Source organism: Gavialis gangeticus, unplaced genomic scaffold (assembly GCF_001723915.1).
Source record: "Gavialis gangeticus isolate Ggan-Ray unplaced genomic scaffold, GavGan_comp1, whole genome shotgun sequence".
Classification (NCBI taxonomy): domain Eukaryota; kingdom Metazoa; phylum Chordata; order Crocodylia; family Gavialidae; genus Gavialis; species Gavialis gangeticus.
This window is the reverse complement of record NW_017729004.1, coordinates 68,711,254-68,727,576: the sequence shown is the minus strand read 5'-3', so window position 1 is coordinate 68,727,576 and position 16,323 is coordinate 68,711,254. Positions and strand designations below refer to the sequence as shown.

At 43.3% G+C, this 16,323-nt stretch overlaps 1 long non-coding RNA gene across 1 annotated transcript in view; it reads right to left on the bottom strand.

Annotated features, from left to right (window-relative positions):
* Nucleotides 1-5,141, bottom strand: part of LOC109291504 — an 11,413-nt gene extending 6,272 nt beyond the window's left edge. Inside the window, exons 1-2 of the long non-coding RNA XR_002095872.1 lie at nucleotides 5,061-5,141; nucleotides 2,551-2,559 (exon numbers count right to left, since the gene is read on the bottom strand). This is a non-coding gene — a long non-coding RNA (uncharacterized LOC109291504). The remainder of the gene's footprint in view (nucleotides 1-2,550; nucleotides 2,560-5,060) is intronic.
* Nucleotides 5,142-16,323: the final 11,182 nt, after the last annotated feature.

The following is a 16,323-nucleotide window of genomic DNA, read 5'->3' as shown; positions in this document are numbered from 1 at the left end:
CGCACAGTTGCACACCCCCCGACTGTCCCCAAGCCCTGACCCTCCAAGCCCTGCCCCACCTAGACTTACCTGCATGCAGCTGCTGAGTCTGGTCCTACCACCCTAGCTCCATGCCCGCCACGTGCACGTGTGTGTACAGATGTATGTGATGCCCCTGTCTCCAATTGCCCCCGCCCCTCCCTGCTCCTTCCAGCCCCAAGGCAAGATCTTGCTAGGGTAAGATGAGAAGTTCTGGGAGAAAATTCAATGCTGAGCAGAGCAAAATCTCAGCTGTTTGTTGACATTTCAAAAAACTGTACAGACGGAGATGGAAAGACCCAAAAAGAGAACATTCCTGGGAAACCCAGATGTATGGTAATCCTAGTTTACATGCAGTGTAACTGTAAGAACACACAAATTCTTTCTAGATTTCCATACTCCCTTCTCTTTATTCAATCTGTTTAGTGTTGAGGGATGCCAGCTCCTCTTTTCACAGCCACATATGCAGGGTAGGATTCAAATCCTGTATGAATGCAATATCATGTAAAACTGGTGGAAACATCTACCCTCTGACTGCCCCAAGGGTACAAATGGCTAGAAAGGATGTGTGTTGATTAGAAACTAAACAGTCTTGTGCCAATTTGAGGCCTTGGGAATCTAAAGATGTGTTAAAAAGTAGCAACTCTGTGTTTGTGCAAATAACTCTTTATGCAGTGGGTCTGCAAACAGATGGATAACCTCATATATTACCTTTAACTGACACAGTGAAATTTATTGTGACAGGGCATTTAAAAGCTCATGGTGCATGTGCATGGGCACAATGAAGTGGGAGATTTTTTACTCTGTCCCTTAATGCAAAGAATATCTATAAGGCTAAAAACAGACAACTGGCTTAATGGGACATTGATTGGTCTGGGATATGACCTGCATCAAAACAGATGTAGCACATTCATTTACACGTGGGGCGTAAATGGCACTTAACTCCATGTAGCCATGATTGTTCTGAGGCAAAGTGTTAATTTGGTAAACTTCACAGCTACTTAATGTGGGAAAATGGGCTTGTCCTTTTGTCTGGGACTAAGGTCTGGGACTTGCTGTGAGATAAAATGCTCTAAGTTGAATCAAGCCAGTTTTGTTTTTAGCCTGAATACTCATATATAAAGAATGCAAACAATGACTACTCCCTCATGGGTACAAATCACCAGAAAGGTAAAATATGCTTTTTGTTACTCCGCATCCCAACTAACAATATGTGCAGAGGAGGACAGGGTAAACTCCCATTTGATGAGATCACTTGTGAAGCAATATAGCACCAATCAGAAATGAAGGCTATGGTATTCTTAGTAGCCAGGACCAGCACAATCTGGTAGTGGTGTGCCTTTCCACCTGTCTCTATGCAAAGGCAGGTCACATGCCCATAACCCCAGGGAGTTTGAGGTGGGAAGGAAGCATAAATATGTTGTCATGTAGGGAGAAACTAAACAGTGTGGGATACCCTTGGGCTGGCTAATCCACTAATATGGGCTGATGAAGTGAATACATGCAACCTATACTTATTTGTTCCTTTTTGATGTAGAAGGCCAGACAGGATAGCACCTTAGGGCATGTCTCCAAGAATGTGCACATGTGGTTTGCGGTGCCACAGACCCCACACATACATGTGTTCATTATGCTGCTAATTTGCTGCATGGCAGGGTTTTTTGACACTGAGAAATCCCAGTGTCAAAAAAACCCATGCCAGAAAAAGTGGGGTGGCACACATGGCTGTAATGGGCACCGCCCAACACCAGAGCCTGGCTGACCAGAGCCATGCTCCAGCTGCCAGCCAGGCTCTGCGCACCCAGATCAACATTTCTTGAGCCTTGAGAGGCCCCGAGGACCCAGATAAGGCTGCTGGCCCCAGCCTCTGTTACCCCAACTAGGGCAACTTGCTCTGTGCCAGAGCATGCATTCCTTGGGGACAGCGAGCAGTGGTACAAATATATGGTGTTGCTAGTTGTCCCTGGGGAATGTATATTTCCATTTGTGTTGACATGCCCTTAGAGGCTAACTTGTTCAGAGAGGCATCAGCTTTTGTAGGTGACAGCCTACTTCATTAGTATTAGACTAAGACAGCTAACTACGTTTCTTTTCTGATGTAAACTTAACGCTGATTCATCCAGATTGTTGTGGTTGTTTGTTTATTATTGAAGAAATTGGGTTATACTGGAAATTATCCTTTGTTGCATTATCCTTCATCTGTCCACTCCAGTTTTAGTTTGATTTTAGGTTTCTTATGCATATGTGCTACATCTGTCTACTTATTATATAAAGTGATTTGCAATGTAAATGAAAAATGGAGAGGAGGTAGGTATTAATATGTTATTACTTATATTAAAAATGGTTTGGGGCTTAAACATATACAAAATCAATTTTATACCTCTTCTGACAGAAAGTGTCTCCTTCAGAATAGTACCCCTAACCTCATGCTGGAACATTAGATTAACTTTGATTCAAAGAGAACAATGGCACTTTCTGAATCATCAGTACCACTTATAGAAACATTTTGGTTTTCTACAATGATCGCCTTACATGCAACTGCTAATACATCTTGACCTGGCAAAACTCATAAGATTTGACAATATCAAGCTGTAAGGCTGAAAGCAGTAAAAGATAAAGGGCATACCTACACTGTTTTAGGATTTTGCTGAAGAACATCACAGTAAAGTACAGCTTCTTTCAGTGCGTGCTGCGCCCCAAAGTGGAGGTCCTGAATGAATAGTGGTGCAGGGACAATAAGATTACTCAGCATGGCCTAGCATTGCTTTAAAGTGCAGGAACAAACCATCCTGATGTGCAGGAAGACTAGCAAGTATGGCAGAAGACCAGCTTGGCTTAGCAGGTAACTCTTCAGTAAATTAAATCACAAAAGGGAAGCTTATAAGAAGTGGAAACTCAGACAAATAAATAGGAAGGAGTCTAAGAGTGTTGCTCCTGTATGCAGGGATGAAGTCAGGAAGGTCAAAGTGCAATTGGAGGTGCAGCTAGCAAGGGACATGAAGGGTAACACAAAGGTTTCTACTAGAGGTGCACTAATACATTGGCCCCATATTGGATCGGCACCAATATAAGGAAAATTGATGTGGCCGATAATGTGGCTGATAAATGCCCAGTGCATGCATGTAGCCACAGCACAGTGCACACACGGCCAGGAATGCAGCCCAGCGGCATAGAGAGCAGCCAGGTCCAGCTGGTAAGTGTGTTGTGAGGGAAGGGGCATGGGAGGGGGCAAATCAAGGCCCCAGCAGTGAAGTGGGGTGGGGGCAGGGGCAGGTGCTGCACAGCCGGTGTGAAGCATGGGAGGGAGCCATGAGTAGCTCATCTGGGGGGCCGGGGAAGGCGGTGGTTCCCACCACTGCATGCACCCCAGGAAGACACAGGGAGGGGTGTGCCCCTGGATCTGTGTGCAGAGTGAGGGTGGGCTGCTGCTGTGGGCTGAGGCTGGGGGAGTGCTGGAATCTTCCTGGTGAGGGGTTGGGCCAGACTGTGCTTGGGGTGGTTGGCAGCGCTGGGAGGGGGGCTACAGCAAATTTTGGGGTGGCTACAGCCCTCCCCTGTAATCCCTCTCCCAGCACTGCTGCCACCCGAGTGCAGCCCATTCTAGTCCCTTGCTGGCAAGAGTTCAGTGCTGGCTTGGCCTCAGCCTGCAGCAGCAGCCCGCCCTGCCCTCTGTACAGATCTGGGAGCACACGCCCCTCATGACCTCCTGGGATGTATGTAGGGTAGGAGTTACCCCCTGAACGAGCTACTTGTGGCTCCATCCCATGCTCTACCTTGGCAGCACAGTCCCTGTTCCAGCCCCACTCCTTGCCTCACCATGGGGGCCTCAATCTGCACCCCCATGCCCCTTCCCTCACCCCTTCTCCAACAACAGATTTACCAGCCAGACCTGCGTATCGGCAATTGGATTGCTATTGGTCGATATGGCTTGTTAAAAATCGGCCACTGACATTGGCCCAAAAAATCTTTATTCATGCACCCCTAGTTTCTACAAGTATGTCAGTAACAAGAGGAGAATCAGGGAAAGTCTGGGTCCCTTACTGAATGGGGGTGGTATTTGCTTTGAGCAGGTGGTTGGACTAGATGACCTCCTGTGGTCTCTTTCAACCCTAGTTTTCTATGATTCTATGAAAGTGTCTAAATTACACCTGTTTTAGGGTGTATAGAGGTATGCAATAAATGGGCGTATTGTGGTAAAGCTGTGCTTAACTCTGGTTTTCCTTTCTAATGTCTGGAAGCATTGTAAACAGGTCTATAGTGATGAATCCATTTCATGCCCAATATGTTTTTATTTGAAATGGCGTTTCCCCATGAAAAATTATGATTTTGATGAAACTACATTTAATAGGAAAACCTTCCATGTGAAAAATTTAGTCAGCTGGAGTTCCAAAACACTGCTATATTTACTTAGTTTTATTTTTATGCAATTTTATTTTTTACAGTAGTGGTTAAAAGAACGATCAAACTGAATTTAACATAAGATTGATATAACTCCATTCACCTTATTTTGAAATCAGAGAAGACATGGTTGCAGTGTTGTAGTGGATGAAGGTGTTATGTGGGAACTCAATTAAGTGCCTAATTAAATAAGATCACTCAATGGGCTGTACCTTATACTGTCCACTCACATAAAGGGAGGTTTTTCTTGGTCCTGAGACAATTACCTGGTAAACCAGGGTATATCTATCACTACCCAATTTACTAGTCAATTAGATGAAGCTGGGTTAACTACCACCCACTCAGTTAGCACTGAAATGAATAACACTGTTTATTAATAGCAAGAGCAACTAACATTTAACAAATATTAACCACAACTAATCAACAAACTTTAATCAATTAGCTATAACATGGAGGAAGGAGTGGAATATATTACAGAGGGGCAAGAGTAATTTTATTTATCTCTGCCACCATCTGATCAGTCACCTGTTGTCTGTCCTCCAATACAGGTCAGCAGTGGCTTACCTCCCACCTTGCTGCCTTTCTAACAAGGGTGCTTAACTAATAAAAGGACAGAAGAAGGAGGGGAGGGATTGAGGCGATACTTCCCGGAGAAGCCGGCGGGAGCCCCGGGGAGAGTTCTCTTTTCTTTGTGAAGGGCAGGGCACCCTGGAATGGGTTCTAACAAGGGTGTTTAACTAATAAAAGGACAGCAGAAGGAGGGGAGGGATTGAGGCGATACTTACTAATAAAGTAAAAGGGCCAAAGACAAATACACCCAGGGAGGAAAAGTCTGGGGAGCCGACTCTATTTACTTTGGTAAAGCAGTCTAGAGGGGAGCAACCGCAAGGAGACCTTTGAGCCTCTGGAGTATACACAGCACAGCCTCCATGGAGTGCCTATGCTCTCCTTCAGTCAGCCTCTCCCTATGCTGTCACACCTCACTCAATCTCTAACACTGGACTCAATCAATCTCACTCCCTTGACCACACTACACATACGTGCCCTCAGACACACAGACCCAAAACCTCACACCCACACATCCACCCACAGACATGCTCCAAACCACACACAGCCCCAGAGACCCAGCAAAAAACATGTGCGCGCGCGCACGCACACACACACACACACACACACACACACACCCCCCCCCCCTTTATAGGCTATGTGCACACATTACCTAGGTGGCTTTGCACTCGGCCTCAAAATCTTCACATAACACCTCTTTCAGGGGTCTTGCATCGTCTTTCATGAGGCAAGGTCACTCACAGTTCACTTGGTGACCCATTTCCATTTGTGCTGTGGTACCATCGTGTCTTCATCCTTATATGTAGACCTAGACACTAATTATGGCTGCAACAAAGGCAACAGACAGTTAGCTGAGTGTTACAATATTAAGGTAATGCTCTGTCACAATTTTCTGAATGCTTCTAGTTTTCTTTACATCTTAATACATCAGCCCATTGTTCTTATTTTCTAAGATTCTGATTGAAAAGAAGTCTTTTTCTTTAATTTTATGAAACTGTAGATCTGGTTCTTGAACTGGCACTCTTTAACATTTGTGTACATTTCACCTTCCAGAAGCAACACTTGGAAAGGCAGGCGTAGATTCACTTTGTACATCTAACACTAATGTACTATAAACATCTTGCACTTGAAAAGATGATTTATGGGGACGTTTATATAATTACTCCAGTACTTGATCACAATGAAAACATTGCATGCCACACATGCCAACAGTGTTGCACACATTTTTTGTATGTCTTCTCTAGCTCAGTCATACCATATGGTTTTGAGCTAATCTTCTTTCTCTTCAGCTGGATTCTGATGTTGGTTACATTAATATAACCAAAACTAGTGGAATTTCTACTGCTATGTACCATATAATTGGTCTGACTACCTGCTGTGGGTGGAAGCAACAAGGGAAGTTTTCTTCAGAGATTTCTCTCATTAAAGGAAACAGTGCTTGCCCTGCTGCAAGCTGACCACAGGAAAACCCTAAAACACCATTGATCCTGAGGTCTTGGTAGAAAGCAAGGGGGTTCATATAGAGGTCCTATACTTCTGTCCAGTTTTGGTATCCAGTGGCCACACCACTCCAAAAACATAGTTCCAGTGGCACCTGATGCTATATTATCTTCCTTCCCTTATCTCCTGTATGGGCAGTGGAGACATAAATGTTGTCCTTCCCCAGCCTAAAGCACCCTGCTCATTTTCCAGAAATACCCTTCTGCCAAATCACAGGGCCAGTGGAGCATTCTTACATAGTCCAAGAGAAAGAATGAATACTAACACAGAAATGACTAGCCTCTTTTAGGTGCTTGGTGAGAGGGCAGCTGCACACACAGGGAAGTGTTGTTTTTTTTTTAAATTTGCTTACAAGTAGCATAAGGCTCTGAAATCAGAATCTGATCCAAAAAGTTCAGAGGGGGCTGTTTAGGAACTGTTGATAGAATAGATCATCTTTCCGTGGATAGTTGGAATGTTCTGGAACATACACGAGGTGCTCATAATAAAAATGCAACGTATTATTATTGATTCCTTTTTTTTAATTTGTAATAATTCCTAGATGCTTTTCATTCTTTAAAGAAGCAACAGTTATAGGGAGCTTATTAGTCACTACAAATAGAAGATGGAGCTAGCCTGTATAGCATCTGGATTTCTGCAATTCTGTTTTCACATATCCAATATTTTCCCCCTAATGCCTCATAAAACAAACAAAAATCTAAATGCTTATTGGACTTTGAGTAAGATTTAAGTCAACAGGTATTTTGGAACAGGTAAGTGAAATCACACAGAGAAACTTGCAGACATCTTGATTGCAGCTGCTATTAAAGTTATTTTGAAGCATTGGAGAGATTCCTTACAACTAAATATCATGAAGTACATTCCATACTTATGACATTCAAATTTGAAAGTCTATAATGTTCCCAAACATAAAAGGAGATTAGAAACATTCATGAATATATGGAATCCTGTTAATCTTCTTTGAAACTAAATTGTAAAAGAAAAATATGTATTTTATAACAAATATGTTTTGTAATATATAGCTCTTTTCCTTAAGCGTGTGTGTATGTGTGCATCAGGGTGGTCAAATGTAGTTTTCTTGTTGCATGTGGCTCCTGGGAAGCTCCAGTGCAGTTCCCATGGAATGGAGGTTAACACAATATAGGATGCATAAATGTTTTATTGCCAATCAGCTGTTAAACAGTTAGCTTCAGCTGAAGGAGGAAATGCAGTGCAGCTTCCTATCTCTAGGGGCTCTTATGCCAGGAGAGTCTTGACTAACGCTGCTCTTACTAAAAGCCAACTTCTATTTCCACTGATTTATGGAGTGAATGAAGAGAGCTAAGTTGTGCAGAGACAAAACAGATATCCTTCCTGCCCACCTCAGGGGACTAGTAAAAGAAAGAGAGAAAGAGGTAAGGTGAGAAAATTAGGGAAATTGAGACTGAGCCTGGGTGAGGCAGGATTATTTAACATGTGATGGAGGGGACAACGGACATGTGATGGAGGGGAACAGTGCGAGATCCCAGGAGAGAAAGGAAGGGTTTGAATATGGAAGAATGTAAGGAGATGGGTGAAACAGGGTTTTGACAGGTCAAGGAGGGGAAAATTACAAAGTTTTAGGAAATACTAGGGTGCTTGGGAAAGGACTGGAAGTATATAGGTTTTGGAATTGATAAAAAAGAGCTTGAGGAGAAATATGGAAGCCTGGTGTAGGAAAAAATAACAGTTGGAGAAGAAGAAAGAGAGGATGACTGATGTAGGGAAGAGGTGTTGGGTGCCAGGAGAAAGGGGCATGTGGACATTCACCTGGCAATGTGGAAGAGGAAGAGAGGCAAGGCATGTTTGTGGGAAAGAATCCATACACAGAAATTATTATTGAATTAAAGGAGGAACCACATGCCAGGGAAAGAAGGAACTAATTTACTTCTCTATTTTTTATGGTCATTCTCTCCATAGTTTGTGGAATTACACCTCTGGGTGTTTGCCTAATTTTTTGCATTAGGTGGAATATAATTGATCTATACTTAATCTCTCTTAAGTTGTCCCAGGGGGATGAAAAGAGAGGGGCAGAAACCCCTCTCCTGCAGTCAGGGTCATGGTGGGGATAACCCACTGCAACCCCAGAAAAACAGCCCCATGAGTGGGGTGAACTTATCTTTTTCAGAGGTGGTGAGCCATGGGGGAACAATCCTCCCATGTGGTTCATCAGCTGCTTTTCCATGTGGCTGGAACCGGCACGGGAGGATGATGTCATCAGGAGGCACCACCCAGGTGTGATAAAAGCTGGCAGTGGGGAAAAGGCAGTGGGAATGCAGCAGAGGAGGCTGGGAATCCCCCTCTTGGGATGGCCAGGAACCCTCCTTGTCCCAAGGTGAGAGTCCTGGCAGGGATCCAGCAGAGGGATCCATTCCCCAATGGAGGAGCACCCAGAACCAGGGCCAGGAAGTAAGGTGGGACCCAGGATCGTGCTGAGGGATGATTGGCACTTTCAGTCTCAGGACGCATGAGTAGGGAGGAGGCCCCAGGCCCTCCCTGAAGTTTAAGTTGTTCAACATTCTTTTCTCTTTGTTTTGAGGCCCCATAGGCTGGGAGAAAAGGTCAGAGGACTAATGTCGGGGGCTGAGCACCCCAGGTTCCCTAAGAGACTCCCAACATCACAGGGCTGATCCACCATTAGAGTCAATCCTATACCCACGAAGCTGTGTCGGGCCAGGGCTGTTGAACTGTTGCCAGATCCATGGCAGATGAGCTGCAGACCACAGCCAACAGGAACGAAGCAGCCAACCAAATCAACATAGTGCCCAACCTCTGAGGTCAAGAGTAGAAGATTGGGGATGTTGGGGGCTATGGCACTCAAGAAAGGGTTGAATTAATAAACTTCTGGCCATCCCAACAGGCTGGCACAAAGAAGGGGTGTAAGGAAGGTGGAGGCCCTGGAGCATCTGTCAGCAATCCCTCCCAGCATGTCCTTCCTCAACCAGGGGGAACCCCACTACTGAACTTAACAACTAAGACATGGCAGGTGAGTGTCAGGGTTTTCCCTGGGGAGGAGACAAGCAAACACCAGGGCAGCTGGAGCTGACTCAATGGCAGGCTCAGAGCTCCTGCTCGAGGGCTCCCTAGGAGAGGCACTGTGAAGCCAAGTGTGTGTATAAGTATTGTGGTTGCCTGAGATTTTCAGCTAAGGAATCATGTTTTGCTGAGACAATGGAATTGCGTAAACCCTTGACTAGCAAGAAACAAAAGTATGGGCATAAAACCAAAAGTTTTAGAATGATTTAACTTTAACAGATAAATGTGCTAAGTGTTCATGTTACTTTGTCTGCAACATGTTGCTTACATGCATGAATTAAACTTCTGGGTCTGGAGCAAAGTTTGATGCCTTGATGAGAACAGGAGTTATGTTAGGTAGTCTGTTGCTGGAGAGATACTGTTTGATGCTCCCAACCCAGATGCCAGCTGTGGCCCCTCATCAACACAAACCACATCATGTTTGAACTAAATAAAATTAATTACAACTTCTACGGTTCATTTACCTGTACCTCTACCAATGTCATATATGCCATTACATACATACAGTGCCCCTGTGCCTATGTTGGACAGACAGGGAAATCCCTACATGTAAGAAGGTGTACCCAGTTATGCCAGGACAGTAGGTGGCACACAGCTCAGGACTGCACCCCTGTCTGCACTGACACACTGGTATGTTGAGTGTTCTCCCCTCAGGAGGTCTCCCCCTGCTCACCTGCTACAGCTTTATCTTAATGAAAGATAAAGGGAGGTTCTCAGTATGTTGCTAATCACCATCAGGTACTCTGTATTCATAGGCATTTCTTGGGGCTGCTTCTCTCTCTGCACCCCATCCATTTGCCAACCAAGGCTCATCAGCCTTAGGTGCTTGGTACTCTGAGCATATACAACCAGCTGTGTTTGGTGTATTTTCCTGATCAAGGGCACACCCCATGTGTGACTGATTCAGCTACACTTAAGACATTACAAATCAATAACTTTCATAATTATTTAATAAATCAATAAGGGTCCCAGAATTAATCCATAAATAGTCATAAGTCCCTGATCTAATTCATTAGTCGGGAATGTCCATAATTAATTCATTAGCTACAATGGTCCAAAATCAAATAGGTCTATAATTAATTCTCAGACCAAACAAGTCTGCAATAAATCACCAGGATCTCTTAATTCAACATAGGCACTGATCAGAGCCCATTCCCTTAACCTACTTGCTTTTAATTACTTTAGTACATAGGTTGTTGGTTAGTTCCTGTGCCTGGCAGGGTTCTATCCCAAACCATGCCATGTCTGGATATGACACAAAAACAAAACCCACACAAGCAAAAAAAGAGAAGTAGCAATGTCTCCACTTCCTTCTTCCCAGGTCTGAGTACTGGGGTCCAGGATGGGTCCTCTTTGGGGTGGCCCTGGATCCCAGAAAATTGGGATACCCCTCCAGGTATCCTGACTATGGAACTGGCTTGCTGCCTTAGTGGCCTCAGTGTCTCAGAGCTTGCTGTACTTGTGTTGCTTTCTGCTCCCTGTCTGTATGGCTCCGTTTGGCCTCTTATAGCTGGTTCCTGGTGTGGGTGTCTGATGCCACACCCACATGCCTCCCAAGCCTCAGGGAGCATGTACTTACAAGTTGTGGGGGGGTGACATCACTCCCTGCTCTGTGACTGCCATTTCTGCACCTGCATTGGGTAAGTAATTGGCAGTTCCAGCCTTACCAGACATTTTACCAGGGTGGTTTGAGGTCCTTTTGTAGTACCCAAACCCCTCCAATGGGATGTCCAGCCACCTGAACTGGTTGTGTTGTGACAGAAGGAATGAACACTGATCTGACATCAATACCAGAAAGATAGACAAACCTAGATATTCCATCACTGACCTCAGGATGGCTGTTCTTAGACAACAAAACTTAAAGAAGAACCTTGAATGGGAAGCTGCTGAACAAGAAATCATTACAGGGGCCGCATCTATGTGAATGGCAGACTGCACAGTTGCTACTGCACTTTTTTTTCCAATGCTACAGTGCAGTATAAGTAGTTCGTTACTACTGCGCAGTAGCATCACATCATGTTTAGTGCCCAACAATGCTACTGTGGTAGCAATGAACTACTATGCAGTAGTTTGTTGTTACTGAGCAGTAGCTTCTTGTGTGGATGTGCCCAGCTGGATTAAATATGGCCAGGTGCCCCTTTTCCCTACACCAGTAGCATATGATTTCACATAGTTCCCCATTCTGAACCTCTCAACTTGGGACCCTAGGGAATTCCATCTTCCTCCCTTTTGAGCTGCCTTATGCTTGTCCGGGATTGGCAGGGTTCCCATTCCTTTCCCTCTTTAGGGGTTCCCCTTTAGCCTCGGCCACAACATAGTCTTCTGCTAGCTGCAGGGCTTCCTTGATAGTCTTAGACTGATGCCTCCTGACCCATTGCTGGGCACTCCACCCCAGATTGGTCAGGAACTTTTCAAGTATTATCAAGTCCACAACCTCCTCCCCTGTCTTCCCTTTGGGGTATAGCCAACATTCAGCTAGATCCCTTAATCTTTGGGTGAGGAAGTGTGGCCGAAGTTCCTCCCCCAACTTCTTGGCCCTAAACTTTTGTCTGTACATCTCAGGAGTCAATTCCAGGTGATACAAGATTGCAGTTTCAACCTTATAATCTCTAGCCTCAGACTGGGTTAATGGCCTGTAAGCTGCTTGTGCCGGTCCTATCAGTAGGGGTCCTATTCAGGTGGCTCAGGTGTTGGGATCCCATTTTGCCACAACAGCTGATGGTTGAAAAGCCTCTAGGAAGGCTTCAACATCATCCTGAGGGCACATTTTAGGCATTGAGGCTCCCCCCACTTCCCAGAACCAGTGTACCTGCTGTGTCTCAATTTTCTCACTGAGGTCTTGTTGCTGCATGAATAGCCAAATCCTGGCTTTAGCTTCTTGTGTCCTCATTTGTATAAGCTCCTTCATCTGGGCTTGTTGTCCTTGCAAAATCTTCAATGTCAAGGTGTGGGCTTGTTGCCAATCAGTGGGATTCTGGACCTTCATGGACTCCATCATGCCAGGGTTTATTCATTGCTTCCTGGCCAATGCACCACTTGTGGCCAGGTGGGGGTGAACAATGAAATTTCTCTCCCTGGGACTCACCTGCTATGATTTGGAATGATGGAAGAATAAGAAGCTAATTCTCCAAGGAGAGAGGGTGTAGTGAATCACCCCAGAAGCAGGATAAAAGAAAATTGGTTTATTGGTAACTTCCCCACAGGTTGTGAAGCACCCTGGCTGTTCTCACAGCTCATGGTCTCTCTTTTCTCCACCACTGTGCAGCCCACTCCCCCAAGTCAGTCAGCTCCACTCCAGTCCCACTCTCTTTTCTCTTACTTGTGGTACCAGCGGATCCTTTCTCCGTGGGACCTTCTTTCAGCCAGTAAGTTTCTCCTCTCTTCCTCACCTCCTTACTTCACCAGTTGCTGTGGTTACCTACACCCAGTTGGCCAGTCTTATCAGCAAGCTGCTCCACAATGGGCCTGCTGTTCCTGGCATCCCTGCTGAATCCCTCCATGCTGTGCCCCACAGGGTAAAGGAAAACGCCTTGCTGTGGACTTAAGTAGCTGCTGGCTCCGAATCAGTTAATATTCACCCCAGATGCGATCCCCTTACCAACTGTGTTTACTAAGTAATTAACTTTGCCCTGTCCCTGACCTGACTCTCCCCCTGTACTTGCAACCTAGTAAAATCAAAGAAACAGGGCTGTCTTCGCCCTGTTACAGGTAGCTTCTAGGGGCAATAAATTGTTCATATATGGTATATATATTTATATTTTTATTTGTCATCTCATTTTATATAGATAATAATAATCAAGTGAAATGTTTAAAATCTTAACATGGTACTGTGGTGCACAAAAAATATTTTCAATCTCCTGTCACAGGCTGGCTAGGCACTGTGAGTGTATCAGCTGTTAGGCTGCTGGGTTTGGGATCGAGGAGGTGAGTTGGGAGTGAAGTAAAGGCAAATTTACTTATAGCTTTGCATACAACAGTTAACAGAAAGGTTAATGGGACAAACAGATAGTACAGTAATAAAGAGCTAATAGTGAATAATAATGACATATAGACAGAATGACAAAGAGTTTCCACATGGGGTTGGCAACTTATTGGCAGTCCCTCTATGCCAGGTGCACACCAACTTGTTCCAGCAAAGTCAGGTGCCCCCGGTCAACACTGTCTGAGGGGTCACCAGGAAGGTCCCTTGGTCAGGATCTGGTCCTCACTCACACTGGGAATCTGGGGTCCAGGCTTGGTACAGTGATGGTCCTTCTGTCCCGTCCTACTAACTGGTCGCTTGACATGCATGTTCCTTTATGCCTTATCTTATACAAATCTGTTGGCTTTAGAGCCACTCACAATCTTGCCCTATAGCTGTTTGGGGGCCTAGTCAGTCTTACGATCAGTGCAAACAATTAGATACAACACTTTGGTTAAATTGTGACAAATGCCACTTGCAGGTTGAAAACTTGCAAGCTTTGCATTAGCTAATCTTAACTGCTAGACAATTGCCTGGATGTCTCCAAGAGCATATATTTATTGCTCATGATAGTAACCCCTCTGGTTCTGGCCACCACAATCTCCCCTGGTCATATTTAGTTCAGTCTTTTTCTTTTTTCTTTATAACTACCAAGATTATTTGTTCTGTTTCATGCTATATCCCAAAGAGCTTTACAGTTGCAAAGCCAAAGACTCAAAAGTTAGAAAATCCTAGAATTCCTCTTGCTCATACACATGGGGCCAAATTAAGGTTGTATATGCATCATGAATCACTTTTCTACTAAATGAACACTTACTATGTTTCCTCAGTACTTCCAGCTAGACTCTGAACCTCTGCCTTGTTTCATTCTGATACAGTATTTATTGTAGCTAATAACAGTTTTAGTTCTCCAGTAAGCTTTCATATTTCATGAACATACTTTTTTCATCTAAAGATTGTGTCAGTTTTTAATCTCTGAGGCTAATTTTTCCATATAGACATTATAAATCTATGATACATTTCTTCAAACTATTTATCTAAAATAATTGTTGCAAGTTTGGATTTTAAAAAATGATTCAAAAGGATATTAAACTAATATTCTTTGCAAGCCGGCAAAGTATTAAGGATATATGCTTAACTGTATGTGTGAATAGTAGAAACAGATTAACTGTTTTGACAAATCATTTATTCACCAAATGATAATTGCAGGGCACCCAAAACTATTTGCAAATTCACAACAAATTTGGTGAATAATTCTGGTCAAAACAAAAACAAAAATACAAATACTGAAATGAATTGTTTTGACATTTCTGAAAAAAAAACTTTTTGATTCGCGGGCTAGGTTCATAAGAGGATTTCAGTGTTACCTCTATGATGATTCAGGATCTAACCTGGAATGGGGGACAATACAGGTGGGTTCTAGCCTGTGCTCAAAGTTACCACTTTCTTCTTACTTTGTCATTCCTTCTTTGATGAATGACAGATACAGGACTTTCTGAATCTTGCTCTTTCCTTTCCAAATTTTATTTTGTAAAAATGACCGAAAACAATATAAATTTAGAAACAATAGAACTACATTTCTTCATGTAGGTTAATACATTATGCATTGCTCCTCAGGAAAAAATGGTTAACACATTTTCAGGTCAGAAAGGACTCCTTTGACACGACTAGTCTGACACATATAACACAAGCCATAGGTTTTCATGGAGTGATTCTTACATTAAGTCCGTATCTTCTGCAGAAACTAAACCATATAATTTAAAAAGATATCCAGTCCTAATTTCTGATAGCAGTCTTTTAAATTAGATGTGGAGGAGGCCCATAGGCTATTGACCTCCTTATTTTCTAACATTGATCTTTGTAGTACATTTTCAAGTGTTTTGTTCCGTCCTGCTTGAATTGAGTGAAGTAGGGCACTTGCTATATTTTTCTTTGGAGAAGTCTGCAGTTCAACAATCATATTCAGCAAAGCATATAAGCATGTTCTTATAGATAAGCATGTCTAGAAATATTTTGCTAAATTATGATCTATGAATAAACAATATTCATGCGAATACCAAACTAAAAAATATTTTTGTTTATAATGACATGGATTATCATAAACATCAGTCAGTTAACTGTAGATCTTCACCAACATTTAATAACATAAATTACTTTAATGTGCTTATGAAGCAAAATGGTCGTGCACTGTATATTATTAAAAAACAAAACAAAATACTGCCTACAGTGTTTCATAGCTCTGAAGTTGGCCTTCACAGTAAATCAAACTTAAGGAGAGTGTTCAGAAATTCCAAAGCAGAAAATCACTTTGCAAACAACATATCAAATGAGATACCAGAAACACACCACTGAATATATGTATATATAGAATGCTCTTCTAAAACTATTTAATAGCTGGAAAATAGAATTACCCTACTGTGAATAAAATGGAATTTTGGGGAAAAAATATTGTTCTTAATAGGAACAAGTTTCAAATATTTAAACTATTCTTTGTGGGAGGAAAATGCTGAAAAATCCGATTTTGAACAAATTAAATTAGAAATATTTGCATTGCTCTCTAGATTGCCCAACTTTCTTGGCTGTTAGGCTGTTTGGAGCAGCAGGAAGCCAACCACTTGGGGCATTTATACACATGCTCTGGGAGCAGAGGAGGGGAGGAGCTTTAATTAGAGTGGCTTCAAAAGCAATATTGTAAAAGTAATATGGAAAGCATGTATCTAACCCTCAGAAAAAGGGGAAAAAAGGCAGGCATCCTGCTGTTGGATGAGGAATGGAGAGTAATGATAAATAGAAAAAATGATTAGAACACTGTAGGCATGTATATA